The following is a 13,962-nucleotide window of genomic DNA, read 5'->3' as shown; positions in this document are numbered from 1 at the left end:
ATGGCTCATACCTTAAATCTGTTGATGATGGATATAGCTAAAAGTAAGAAGTCACTGCCGTCCTTTTGTTGATGAGTCTTATAAAAAAGGCAAGGCAATTGTTAAATACATCAAAAGTCACTCCTCTTGTCAGTACTTGTTCAAGACCTTTTCAGCATTAGAGCTTCTCAAAGCAAAAAAAACCTGGTTTGGCCATAATTTTATTGTATTACAACGACTTATTAAAGTGAGACCATCATTAATGTCTATGGCTCTAAGCAAGCAATGGGATAACTTAAGGAGGAGTTCATCCTCACCAGAGCCACATGACATTGTCCAACAAACAATTATGGACGATGACTTTTGGAAAAAATAAAAAAAAAATTCTCAAGTTTACAAAGCATATATATAAGATGCTTCATTTTTCTGATTCTGATAAAGCAATTATTGGGGAGGTTTATGAGCAAATGGATACAATGTTAGGAAATATCAAAGACTCTCTTTCTGATGATCTTGTAATCTATGATTTGGTTTAACAATTTATGGTGGCAAGATAGGATAAAATGAATATTCGTCTACATTCCTTTGCATATGTTCATGTTCCTAAGTACTACACAAATTCTTGGCTTTTACAACCAGCTCCTAGTGATGTGAGTAGGAAGAAGCCTCATTTTGATAAAGAGGTGCAAACAGGATATCTTCAAGCAATTAAAAAAATTGTTGTTGACCAAAATGAGGCTTCTTTGATACGCCATCAAATCAACGATTTTGTGAGTAACAAAGGTGTTTTTGCACAACCCTAAGCTGTGAAAGATAGAGCAGCCATGATTACATTATCATGGTGGCATATGTATGGTGGGGCTGCTCCCCGAATTGTTCTCATTGGCAGTGAAAGTTTTATCTCAAAGTGTAAACACTTTTTGTGTTAAGAGATGTTGGAGTACCTATTCCTACATTCACAATGTGAAAAAGAACAAGTTGAATGTGGATTATGCTGAAAAATTAGTTTTTGTGCACTACAATCATAGGTTGTTCTTCTCTTCTTTGTTTTATTTGTATTATCTATTATGTTCTAGTTCTTGTATTTTTTTTTCTTATTATAGTATAATATTTGTTCTTCTCTTGTCAACAAATTACAGGTTGTTGACAAGATATAGAGATGATTATGAGAACTTCAATAATTGGGATGCCTATCCAGAAGATGCCAACATAGAGGAGGATTTCACTACAGTAGAACAAAGAGATAATGTGTCTCTCTCAGATAGTGAAGAGAATGAGCCTAGCTTTAACTGTTACTACCTCTCCATTTTGCCCACCTCCAAGTATTCAAGAGTCTTCTTCAATGGATAAAATAGAGAGAGCATAGAGGAGGCTTGAAAAGGCAAGGGGTAAAAAGCAAAAGAAATGAAGAATTTGTTGCACTTTGGAGAAAGAATAAATTATTAACTGTCTTGTTTGTTCTCTTTTTTTTTTATAATTTTTTTTAATCTTTGTTTTTGATAGCAACTCTACTTTTGTGGATTGGTAGATTTTTGTTGTTTTGTTGGATTTTTGTTTTTTGTGGTGATCGTTAATTTTTTTGCCCAGACTTAGTGATATATTTTGTCTATCTAATGGGAATTTATAAAATATTTATATTTTGGTAGCAACTCTACTTTTTTCATTTATAACATATATATATATATATATATGTATATGTATGTATGTCAATTTATTTATTAAAAAAAATATATACATGTATGTCAATTAAAAAAATACATATAGATAAATTAAAAATATAATTAATAAAAATAATATATAAGCACTCCTAATCTACAACTCCTCTAAGTGGTCACGTTCCTCTGCTCCCGCCCCCACTCCTACTTCGTGCAACTAAGAACCAGACTAGGCCAAAAACTGGCCTTGTTTGTAAAAATCGGAAAAACTGGTGGCTCAATCGGTAAAACTGCCGAACCGGTGTCGGTTCTTGACCAACCCAGAGGTTTTTTTGTTTGTTTTTTTCTTTCTTTCTTTCTTTCTTATATATATATATATATATATATATCAAAATTTCGACTAAAAACTCTTATTTCAAGAGTCTCCTCTCATGAGGAGGAGTCTCATTGAAAGCTTGAAGAAATTATGAAAGTCTATTCCTATTTATAGGAAAAAATTATTCAAAGAGAACCTAAAAATTCAACGTGAGATTCAATTAAATTGTTCAAATCATATTTGATTGGAGGGAGAGTTGAAAATTTCATTTCCCTCCAAAATTAAATTTAGCATTCAATCAATTTGTTAGGAGGGAATGTTAAATTTTTTTAATTTCTTTAAAACTAGTGACTTTTTTTTTATATCAATTATGACTTTATTAAATATTATTAATAAATATTATGCAACACTCTTTTTTTTTATTATTTCAGTAATTATATATATTTTTATTTATTTATAATTTATAATTATATTTTTAATTATATAATATTAATTATGACGTCACAGGTTGACCACTTTGACCCGATAGTTAAACCAGTGACCCGTCCACCAGGTCCTTTTTTCGGTTTGCTCACCGGTTCGATTTTCAAAACATTGATTGAAATTATATTTAGGTTCTGAACATACACTCTAAGATGGTGTCTGTGCTCTGTGAGAAATTTGCTTACCTTAACCTCACCTTTTCCACTGGGGGACAAATAATTTTTGATGTGAGTGAATGTTATTCCTTGTTCATGCTTTGATGATTCTTAAGCTGATAAAATAAATGGTAATAAGTCATTGCAGTCGAATTTATGTTTAGGAGTAATGTAACGCCCCGAAATAATCCAACATAATATAAAACATCAACCCACATTCACTAAATAATAACCCCGACACAAAAGAGATATCGGAAGGTCGTAATCCCCATGTTCCATTACATAACTTCAAATGTTTATACAAAATTAATCTCACATGCAATTATATATTCATTGAAAAACTAGTACATGAATCTATAGCATGCGAAATCATTGAACCAAAACGAATAAAGGCCCCTCAAGGGCTTACAAATTTCAAGGCATGAGCCTGATTACACCAAAATGGTCCATTAGACCCATACATGATAGCCCTTAGCTTTACAAAAATTTACAACAAAATAAAAAAGCAATATACTCTTCACAAAATATATCCACGCCCTCAGCTCGGCGGGATCACTACATCTTTACCTACACCAAAATCTCATAGAGGTGAGCATAAAGCCCAGTAGAGAAACCTTAACAAAGTATATATATTTATGCAAGATTTCCAACATTTATGCAAATACAAATGCCATGCAATGCCATTTTGAAGATAATCTCATGTCATGCTTTTCTTGAAAATCACCATATTTTCAATAACATTTTGCAATCTCATCAATTCCAAACTTCCAATTTTAATCATTACAGGCGGTAAATACGACTCTGGCAATCCCTAGGTTGGTGTCTGCAAGTAGGCTCAACAAGCACTACCAATACCCCACTTTACCGATTTCTAACCGGAAGGGAAGTGGTACCTCTTCCGTGCGTGTTTTCGGTCTTTCACCCCGGACACTCAGGTCAACTTATCAAACTCATCTACACCCCCTAACTGGACTTACCAACGTATTTACCCCTTTACATTTCCATGATTTCAATCACAATAAATTCATTCTCAATGAAAGTTTCAATTTTCAAAAAAACCAATTTTCATGACATGCAAGATTTTAGTAATGCCAATGCAACAATTAACCATGCCATTTCGTGTTTCTATATGTTGATTGTAACTACAATAAATTTTCCATGAAGGTTCAAAATCTTTGTTTTCTTCTTTCCATGCCATTCCATCAACATAGCCAAAAATTACCATCATTAATCCATTTGTAACAATGTGCCCACAACTCACACATTTTCAACATTTTAATTATCTCAAAGCCAATGCATTATATAGATATCAACTTCCAATCTCAACAACTTTCATATATCAAGAAATTCTCCATCAACGTATATATAAATATTTGTGTAAAATAAAACATTTCTCATCCTCTTTGCCTAACATGGCACACAACAATACATATAAAAACGACATATGTATATAATTCCAACATGAGCCCTCATCCTTCTTCACTTAAGAAATCCCCAAAATTTTCTAGGTTTTTCACAAAATTCCAACTTTTTCTCAACCCCTTTTTAAAACCTCACTATATACCTCAATCTCAACTCATATGGCTCAATGATTTAAGAAAATCTTTAAAAGGGAATAAGAATAAATTTCTTCTACAAAACTAACAATTTCTTGAGCCACTAAACCCATTTTCAAAATAGACAAAGATGTACTCACAAAATCAATCAAAACTTGCAAAAACATATATATAACTCAAAGGAAACCCTACCTCAAGTCATGATGAAGAAATGAAGATGAAACCCTAGATTTATTGGTGTTGAAAAAGATCTCCACTGCATACGTTGTGGTCCTCAAAAGGCTCTACAATGTTGATGAGGAAGCTATGGACCAATCTTAAATGGATGATGAAGGATCAAGGATTTGATCTTATTTTGAGGTAGGAACATAGAGAGAAGGGAGAGCAATGTATTTTAGAGAGGGAAAGACACTAGAAAAATGATATACATAGCCCAAAAAGAGAAAAAAAAAGATAGCTCATTTGGACTCAGGCTGATCGCACGTGCAGAGTGGGCCTTCTGCACGTGCGGCTATGATCCCCGCACGTGCGGCTTCCTCCACACCTCCCCATCTGCACCTGTAACTAAAGCAGTGTGCAACCCCTAGAACCTCACCCCTCCCCACACATGCGGCCTCATCCTCCGCACGTGCGGCCCCACCCTGCACGTGCGGCTAGGGCCTCGCACGTGCGGCCTTGGCCCAGCAGCCCAGAATTTTCTGGTTTGACTCCTAGGCACTCTAGACTTAACCGTGCGTCCTCCGAAACAAGTGAAATCAATCACCGAAAGGACAAGAACAAGGTTTTTGTTTGAGAACCAAAATTTCCAGACACTACAACCCAATGAGAAATAAAAGAGAACGGAGCGAATAACTATTCCCGGCCATCACACGTAATGCTTGCATGTTTTAACAAGTTTTCCCTCAAGGTTGGGACAAGGCTTATTGCTTGTGACATGTGGATGATTTTCATGAAATCCATTTCTTTGGAGACAACTTACAAGGTAACAATTTTATCTTCTCTCTTCAGTTTGGTTATTCCCTTCCTTTTTTGGTATTTGCCATGTGACACTAACTTGTTATTGAAGGTTTGATTCCCTGTAGTGATGTCTTGTGTTGTGTTATATTAGTTCATTTTTTATTTTGCTGACTAGTTTTTGGTACACTATTGGGGCTAAACGAAGGGCTTGGATGTTGCTTGAATGGGGAGGAAATGACCATGAGATATATGAATCGAAGCGAACCATGGGGCACACAGGTCTGCTCTATATTTTAGCTTATTTTTGCAGTTCAATACACCATGAAGTTCTCAATTACCATAGCATCTAGAGAACCAAATGCATTGTTAATATGGTGCCATTTGCAAAGAAATCTAAAATCTTCAATCAAGTCATTCTTTTTGTTTTCAATAGCATCCACATGCATATAATTCATTTGTTAAAGTTGGATAATTACCAAAGAAAATGGATCCATCAACAAAAGAAATAAAATTGATGATATTTTCTTAAAATGTTCTGAATGATTTTGTATATGTTAGGTTTTATTCTTGGCAATCCTGTTTGACAAAACTCCTTTCAGTTATATTTATTTTCGCACTTTTTATTTCAGTGAGGCTATGAGTGTTTAGATGCGAATCCAACCCGAATTGTGCTTTTCAGAGAAGTTTGTGATGCTAATGCTTTCAAGATTGCCACTTCGCTGATTATGACGGGGATCCCTGATTCCAGCAGTTTTGGTCGCCTGCAAAAGTACTGAGATGTGTGATTTCGCGCTCGAGCGGGTTCTATAGCGCTCGAGCAGACCTCTGTTATATCACGCGCATATTTTGCTGAAGACGCTCGAGCGGGCTGTTGGGCGCTCGAGCGGAGATCGCGGACAGATTCTATAAATTCACATGTTGGGTTAGATTTTAGGATTACTACTCCAGATCTTCTTTTTGGTTTTAGGGTTTATATCTGGGGATACTTTGTGAGTTGTCTTTGGTGTTTTTATTGAGTATTCAACTCATGGTTTAAAGAGAGTACATCAAAGGTTGTGTTTTGTTCTACAAAAGAGAGAGTTGTTCTTCGGTGGATTTTGAAGAATTCGAGCCTGAAGCTTTGGTGGATTCCGGGGTGGCTCATCGTAAAGACAATTCCGAGGTGAAGACGGGTTGGAAGAGGCACATAGAGGTTGGTTCAATTAAGCGTGGATTCGCTAGGTAATTGAGAGTATACCTGTGTAATTCCTTTAAATCTTCTTAGTGGATTGTTTTGTGGCTGTTGCCCGTGGTTTTTTTTATCCCAGTTGGAGGTGTCCAATTGTGGTTTTTTCCACATAAAATCGTTGTGTTTCTTTGTCTTGATTGTTTGATTGGGATTGTTATATTCTGCTTAAAATTGATACATAATCACAAATCAACATCTAGGGGATTTCTAGATTTGTCAATTGGTATCAGAGCAGGTTGTTCTATTTTTTTTAAAAAAAAAAAAATTTAGAACGAGATCTTGTTTGATTTGTGATAATGGATACAATTCGTGAAGGAAATTCTATGGTTCGACCACCCCTACTTGACGGATCCAATTATTCTTTTTGGCAAGCTCGGATGAGATCTTTTTTAAAATCTATTGATGAAAAAGTTTGGCAATCCGTCATGAATGGGTGGACTGAACCAACAATTACTGTTGATGGAGTTACAATCCCCAAACCAATTGATAAGTGGGACACAACGGATTACCAAAATAGTAGCTGGAATAGTAAAGCCATCAATTCTCTCTTTTGCGCTGTCACACCTGAAAAATTTAGTCGTATTTGTAATTGTGAAGTCGCAAAAGAGGCTTGGGATATCTTACAAACTATTCATGAGGGCACTCCTTCTGTTAAACGCTCAAAACTTCAAAGGCTCACATCCAGTTTCGAAAACCTTTCAATGAAAGATAGTGAGACCTTTGATGAATTTTATGCGAAGTTGAGTGACATTGTAAATTCCAGCTTCAATTTATGTGAAAAAATTCCAGAATCCAAAGTTGTGGGAAAAATTTTGAGATCCTTGCCCGATCGGTTCCAACCAAAAGTTACGGCTATTGAGGAGGCTCAAGATGTTGACAACCTCAAGCTGGATCAGTTGGTTGGAAATCTCCAAACTTATGAGGCACACAGGAATTTCAAAACGAAACAAAAAGATATTGCTTTTAGTAGTGCTCATAAAGTTAGAGAGGATTCTGATGAGGATTGTGATATAGATTCCAAGATTACGGCTGCTTTTGTTAAACAATTTAAAAAATCTTTTTTGAAAAAGAATCCTAATCTTTTGGAATCTACTCATTCTCATAAATCTAAAGGCAAAGATAAACTCAAAATTAATTCTATAGCCAAGAAGGAGAAAGGAAAGATACAAGGGAACTCTGAAAGACTCCAATGCTATGAATGCCAAGGATTTGGCCACTTTGCTCAAGAATGCCCCACTCGGTTGAGGAAGAAGAAAGCCCTCGCTATCACTTGGGATGATGAATCAGAATCTGATAAAAATGAAAGTGACAATGAAGATCAAGGTGAAGAGGGACATAAACGATTTCTTGCTTTCATGGCGGCTTCCGAAGCTGAAGGACAAACAGATTCTCCGAAGATATCAGTTGAGAATATCACTGATGATGAATCCTCGGAGAGTGGTCATGAAGAGCTTGAGCAAGCTTATGAAAAGTTGTATAAGGAATCTCTTAACTTATTCAAATTGAATGACAAACTCACAAAGAAACTCAAAACATGTGAAAGTGAGAATGTCAAACTTAAGGAGGAGATTTCCGAGGCCAGGATTAATGCCATCAAGGTAGCTGATGATCGATAAGTTCTTTGTGCAAAACTGTTGACTTGTGAGACAGAGAGGAATGAACTGCTGCAAACCCATGCCATGTATGAAGAAAAGATTGAATCTCTCGAGATGTCACAAGTTGCTTTGGAAGAACTAATGATCAAGAAAGAGGAAGAGCTCAAGTGTGCTATGGCTACCATTGGTCTTTGGAACAGAGGATCAAAGACTTTGGAGGATATCATTGGGTCTCAACAAATGAGTTGTGACAAGAGTGGCATTGGCTGTGGTAAGAAAGATAAAAAGCAGAGTGCTTCAACATCTAATGATACAAGAACTCAAGGAAAGGGAGAACAAAAAATTCAACGTAAGGATGGACTTCTCAAACTTCCTAGAGTTGGTAAGGTAAAAGAAAAGAAGGTACACCCTGTTTTTATTTGTCATCATTATGGTATGCATGGTCATATTCGCCCTTATTGTTATAAGTTGTATGGGAAAGTGTATTTGCCTAGACCTAGGAATAGGAAGTTGGAAACCATGTCAAGACGGGTACCTACTGCAGGGGAAAGGAACCACAACGTCAAGACACCACCCAAGAACTGCAATTCTCACAACGTTGTTCGTACTAAAGCAGTTTGGATGAGAAAACTTGACTTGTGTTAATTTGTTTATTTGTTTTAGCTTTTGGATTTTTGTGTGGTGTTTTTAATAAAAAAAAAAAAAAAAATCCCAAAAAGATTTTCTTAATATGGTTTTGCAAGCTTGAAATTTTTTTGAGTGGTCCTTGGTGCATATTGGATTTGATGAGAATATCCATTACATGTTAATAGATGTGTGCTTTCTGTGGTCATTACTCATTTTGGAGTGTGTGTTTTTTTGATTAGTATGTCTCATTCTGTACACACTCTTGGATTAGCAAATTTTGGAGTCTTCCGCCTTAGTGATTATTTTTTTATGGACTTTTGGCATTGTATCTTTTACTTGTCTAGAGGAATTGACCTATACTAGCATATCTTGGGTGATGTTGAGTCTCTTAACCACCTACCATCCTTTTGCATCTCCATGGCTTTCCCCTTAATTCTTTGCAGTCTAGCCATGAGGAAAAGGCTACCTCAGAGTCACCAACCAGGCCATCCTTATTATATCCATGCTTCTTTGGTTCGGTTTCCATACTCTTGAGCGTGTCAGCCACCAATGATTATGCAAAAGAAAAAGAAAAAGAAAAAGAAAAAGAAGAAGACAAAATATGCAAAAGAAAGAAAAAAATGTGTAAAAGATAGTAAGAAAAAAAAAAGGGAAAAGATTCATTGATTGAGGGGGAGCCTCCGCCTTTACTCACCAAATACCCCTTGATTCCTAGTGGTTTGACTTTCCTTTGTCGTGCTTAAGATTCTCTTGTCAGAGGTCCAGCTTTCATATCACTACTAGGATTGAATCTAGTGTTTGTCGAACTTCAAGAGTAACACACACACTTTTTATCATGGGATCTATGCTTTTCACATAATGCATCACTTTCTTTCATGAGAAATTTTCTACAGACTGTGCACATTGTGTTTTCTTGTAATGGTGCTTCTTGGATAGTCTTGTGTGTTTTAAGGTACTAATCTGAAATTTCTGAATTGCTCCACCATATTATTTTTTGTCATTTTCTTCTTGTTCACTGTTTTCAGTGTTTGTGATTTTTTTTAGTGAGGGGGAGTTTGGTTCATCTTGATTTGGGTTGGTAAGGGAGTTTGGCTTTTCATTGCAAGAGTTGTTTAGCATGAACACTTTGATATGTTTGGTAAGGGAGATTGGCTATATGTTTTGCATGTTGCTATGCACTGTTTGCCCTTCTTGTATGTTCCTGATATTTACATCGTCATATCATTGGTTGTGTGATTTATGATCTTGCTTTTGTTGTTTGAGAGTTGTTTTTCATGAGTCTTTGTTTTCATCTATTCATGTTTTCCATCTCATGTTTCAAGATAATCGTGTCATATGTCTATTGCTTATTCATATACTCTTCTGGGACTAACAGTTGTTTCGGAGATTGTGGCACTAATAACTGTTTTGCAGATCATGACCTTGAGAAAGAAGTTGACTTTTGTTGGATGTAATGGGTTGGTGTGTTTAGGATTTTATTTGTTAGGTGTGTTTTGTCACGGCATTGCCAAAGGGGGAGATTGTTAGGTTTTATTCTTGGCAATCCCGTTTGACAAAACTCCTTTCAGTTGTATTTATTTTCGCACTTTTTATTTCAGTGAGGCTATGAGTGTTTAGATGCGAATCCAACCCGAATTGTGCTTTTCAGAGAAGTTTGTGATGCTAATGCTTTCAAGATTGCCACTTCGCTGATTATGACGGGGATCGAGCTGCCCGGCCAGCTCGCGAGGGTCCAGGGGGCAGCGCCCCTTGGCGGGTCCAAGTTGCCTGTCCGCTCGAGCGGACATTACCCCACTTGAGCGGAGAATCCCTGGTTCCAGCAGTTTTGGTTGCCTGCAAAAGTACTGAGATGTGTGATTTCGCGCTCGAGCGGGTTCTATAGCGCTCGAGCGGACCTCTGTTATATTACATGCATATTTTGCTGAAGACGCTCGAGCGAGCTGTTGGGCGCTCGAGCGGAGATCGCGGACAGATTCTATAAATTCGCATGTTGGGTCAGATTTTAGAATTACTACTCCAGATCTTCTTTTTGGGTTCTAGGGTTTATATCTGGGGATACTTTGTGAGTTTTCTTTGATGTTTTTATTGAGTATTCAACTCATGGTTTAAAGAGAGTACATCAAAGGTTGTGTTTTGTTCTACAAAAGAGAGAGTTGTTCTTCGGTGGATTTTGAAGAATTCGAGCCTGAAGCTTTGGTGGATTCCGGGGTGGCTCATCGTAAAGACAATTCCGAGGTGAAGACGGGTTGGAAGAGGCACATAGAGGTTGGTTCAATTAAGCGTGGATTCGCTAGGTAATTGAGAGTATACCTGTGTAATTCCTTTAAATCTTCTTAGTGGATTGTTTTGTGGCTGTTGCTCGTGGTTTTTTTTATCACAGTTGGAGGTGTCCAATTGTGGGTTTTTCCACGTAAAATCGTTGTGTTTCTTTGTCTTGATTGTTTGATTGGGATTGTTATATTCTGCTTAAAATTGATACATAATCACAAATCAACATCTAGGGGATTTCTAGATTTGTCAGTATATAAAACAGGCTGTACTTGTTTTAAATGCTATGTGTACGGGGAGCAAATATTCCGGCAAGCCCGTACTCCTTTCTTCCGAGCTCCGTTTATGTCCGATCACCTGCGAGCAAATAACGGTGAGCTACCCGGCGGTGTGTGGCCGGAAAAACCCTCCGACGATCAAGTTAGCACACACCTTAGGATAGAGAGAGAGAGAGAGAGAGAGAGAGAGAGGAGTGTTTGAGTGTAAGAATTTCCTTACAAAGTGTTCATCTCTCTCGTATGGAGGGCGCAGACATGCTCACATACCCTCTGCGCCCCATATCCACTCCCAGTCATCTCCTGATACGTGGCTTCTGCTATCCCATCTGTCAGCATAAACCTTGCTGAATATCACCTAATCTCAACTGCCTGCCTTCTTAGCTGGAGCTCGGCAGCCGAGCTTCTCTATCCACGGCCGTGCTGTGCTTCGTACCCAAGCACTTCATTGGCTAAGCCCAATGAGGACCGGGCTAGGTGGCATCTCGGCAAAGCCTAGCCCGGGGCACCTCCCGTGGTCGGCCTTCCTGCCGATCAAATGATTACCTCGGCTAACCACGCCTTTCCGGGCGCCGGTCACTCAGCTTGACTGGCTCCGCCATTGCCTGATCAAGCAGCTCGGTCCAATCGAGCACTGCCTTTCCGAGCAGCTTCTTTATGGTCCGGTCGGCACATGCTTGGCCCAACTCCTACCCGGCCCAATTCCTGGCAGCCCGTCAACGGGCAGATCGCCGGTCATCTCAGCCCCATGCACCATTAGGCTCTCAACCTGCTCGGCCGTTACCTCGGCCCAACTCCAGATCATAAATCTCCCTCTCAATTGCCCCTTAATTCCGTCCGCGCGAGCGTGACTAGGATTACCTATACTTCGACCGGGGTAACATTTCTTTGGTCTTCAAGATGACAAAGGGCGACCGGGCTAGTTAACATAACTGTCTGCAAACTTGCCCGGTTATACTCCTCGGCTGACGTCCTCTTCTTCGAAAGTAGCCCGGTTGGCTCTTCGACTCTTCAACCTGTCTCTTCAGTTTTGACGTCGCCATAAATGGGGACACGTGGCGGGCTGCCATTGGTTCTCGAGCAGCCAACCCGCCGTTTTTGCCAGAATTTGAATTTGGGCGGTCTCACCATTGTCTATACATACAAGACCTCCCCAAACTCAATTTCCTCCTACTGCCATTCTGCTATTCGACTCCAGAGCTCTAGCATCTTTGTCCAGGCCCCGTTTGCCGTTCTTTGCGTTGGTGCTCGAAGGAAAAGTAGTTGCCCCTCATTGGTAAGACCTTCGATCCCTCTTTTGTTGCTATTTTCTTTAATATTACACACATTAGGGCACTAAAACGTAGCTCTTAGGGCATAGGCCATAGAAACCGTCCCAAACCTCCCACTATTCTTGGTGTTCTTTATTTTCCTGAAGAACACTGAAGAACTGGGGCGGACCGGGCTCCTGGTCTTCATTTGATCCAAAAAACCAATCTAACTGAGCAAATAACATGTTTGTCCCAATCCCAGCAAAAATCGATATAACAAAAGGACTTGGCCGCTCAACCGGGCTAACATCTGGTCTACCTGGGCGACCGAGCTCCTTAGTTAGATTAGACAACCGAGGTGGTTTGGCACTCTTAATGACCGAGCTAAAGTCCAGCTCCTTTCGCGCGACCGCGCTCACACTTACACTTGCCATCCTTTTCCTACAGAGTCCAAGGGGACCACTGTCCATTCCTGAGGCTCTCAGGACCGAGCAGCAACCAATTACCACAGTGCCAAACCCCTCAGCCGAGCTATCCTAGGCCGGCCACAAATGGGGAAATTCCGCTTCCTAGTGGATACTCCGGCCGCGCTGGCTACGTTCAGGGAGGAGTATGGCATCCCGGCCGATGTCCACCTGGAGCTTGCAGAAAAAGAGACCACGCCTTGGGGTAGAACAGAACAATGCCCCTTCACCGTGCTGTCGATCGTCGAAGGAGGCCTCCGCTTCCCTCTGAACCCACTTATCACCGAGTTCCTACGCCGAACCGGGCTAGCACCCACCCAAGTGTCCACCAACACTTACCGGATAATAAACGGCGTGCACGAGCTAAACAACCGGTTAGGCATAAGCCTAGGTTTAGCCGAGATCCTGCGCCAATACACCCTAGGCCACACCGGCGACGGTCTCGCCTATTATCTCAAGATTAGACCGGGCAGAGAGAAAATCGTGACCGGCACACCAGACAAGGATCTTCACGACGATGATTTCTTCTGGGTGTTTGGCAATTACGAGACAGCCAAGGTACCGGGCTGGATGATAAGCAAAAACTTTGGCAGCACATGTAAGCCGCGCAAACTACCTCGGTTAATACACTTTTTTCGTGTTTTTGTACTTTAATCATTTTCTTTCTTATTTCTTTTGCAACAATCCAAGCCTTGCAAGCCAACTATCATTTCCCCAACGTAGAGGCAATCAGGACCGCGCTCCGCTACCGCGACCGAGATTGCAACCAATTGCTCGGCTATAGTCCCACATACAGATACTCCGCTCCCCGCCGGAGTAAAGTTACAGACTTCCTCCGCGCTCCAACACCTCCACCAGATCCAACTCTGCCAGACGTTTCCCTTATTCGCCTGACAGAGGAACAAGAAATGGCCAAACGAAGCAGAATCAAGAACCTGCTCACTGCCACATCTGCCGAGATGCCGAGCGTTGTCACTCGCTCGCCAGCCGCCGGTCAATCCAGCGGCGCCGTGGTCGCTCTTGCCTCTCAAGCGACCGGGCAGTCTAGCCGAGAACCTGCTCCACGCCGTGCTGGTAAAAGAGCTCAGGCAGACCCATCTGCCGAGCTTGTCGCCGAGCTGACTACCGAGCATCCATCTGACGCTCCTGTCCCA

This window comes from Camellia sinensis, chromosome 2, assembly GCF_055761805.1.
Source record: "Camellia sinensis isolate YWXY chromosome 2, ASM5576180v1, whole genome shotgun sequence".
Classification (NCBI taxonomy): Eukaryota; Viridiplantae; Streptophyta; class Magnoliopsida; order Ericales; family Theaceae; genus Camellia; species Camellia sinensis.
This window is presented reverse-complemented; position numbering follows the sequence as displayed.